The sequence below is a fragment of the Coenobita brevimanus genome, chromosome 16 (genome assembly GCF_032717465.1).
Source record: "Coenobita brevimanus isolate Jiangsu-jjx chromosome 16, ASM3271746v2, whole genome shotgun sequence".
NCBI lineage: Eukaryota > Metazoa > Arthropoda > Malacostraca > Decapoda > Coenobitidae > Coenobita > Coenobita brevimanus.
Window position 1 is genome coordinate 16,692,800 of NC_136969.1, and position 1,242 is coordinate 16,694,041.

The 1,242-nt window shown below is 41.9% G+C and overlaps 1 non-coding gene across 1 annotated transcript; it reads left to right on the plus strand.

The window, feature by feature from the left end:
• The first annotated feature begins 418 nt into the window (after positions 1 to 418).
• On the plus strand, positions 419 to 537 carry LOC145391110 (5S ribosomal RNA). Its single transcript, XR_013895789.1, has one exon. It is a non-coding gene; the product is annotated as a 5S ribosomal RNA (ribosomal RNA).
• Positions 538 to 1,242: the final 705 nt, after the last annotated feature.

Genomic DNA, 1,242 nt, shown 5'->3' on the forward strand with positions numbered 1-1,242 from the left:
GAATGGTACATGAACTTCTATTGATGTTGGTGTTAATGTTGCTTCTAAATACGGATAATATTGCATGAAATCCCTACTTCGGAACAAAGGCATCAATATATGTTTATGTATGCCTTGACTTATTATCTGACATAGCTCATGAACTGGAAGTAAGTCAATTGTGATCTTGCCATCACCAGCATTCGAAATTCCTTGCATAAGTGCCCTGTAACGAACTCTAGTGTTGTCTAACTGGAGAAGAATTGTGTCAAAGTGTTCTGTGATGAAGAAGTGTTGGAAAAGTGTTATGTTTCCTTCCATGCCATTTATTTTATCTACACTTTCGAAAGCTATGTTTTCCGCCTTTTTCAGATTTTTCACGATTATCTTCAATGTTGAGTTATGTCCTGTGATGAATAACGGCCATACCACGTTGAGTGCCAACGGCCATACCACGTTGAGTACACCGATTCCCGTCCGATCAGCGAAGTTAAGCAACGTTGGGTCTGGTTAGTACTTGGATGGGTGACCGCCTGGGAACACCAGATGCTGTTGGCGTTCTCCCTACGTGTCAAGTGGGGTTGGTGGAGGATTAGTGTCCCTCCCTGTAAAACAATTAACTCTAAGCCCTTGGCCACCCCGTTTGGGATACATGGCTTCTGGCAATGAATGAATGAATGTTAGTACCTGAGCTGTTTTATTAAATTTGTTGTTTATTTCTTGAAGGTCTTCCTCTGTAACCAATCCAAAGATGTTCCCAAGAACTGCATCACCCAGGTCGAACAAACCGAGCTTTTGACGAGCACGTGAAATGTTTGTTCGTGGCGCTCAATACCTCAGTTCCATGAGATGGGAGATCTTGGATCATGATGAACATAGTTGACTTCGCCTGTTCTATCTTCCATTTTGCTAACTTCATCCACTTCCTGTGTGTTATGTGCCTGTGAAACATAGCCTCCTATCATGAAGTCAAGGGTCCTCATTGGTCTGGCGATGTTTTCTAGATATGATGGTAATTCATATAAGTAATCCAAACTGTTTTCAGTACTCATGACATCTTCTACGATTGATGTGGCCGTTGGAGCTATGAGGCATCCTTGCCGTGCTATGTGTTGGGGGTCTAAGTGAGCATATCCTCTTGCTATGTAGAAGAGAATCCATAGCATAAGTCCATTCATCATTACCTACCGACAAAATAATCTATCAATTTTCTAATATGGTCATGCTGTGGTCGATGATAGTGATGATGTGCGTTACGGTTGA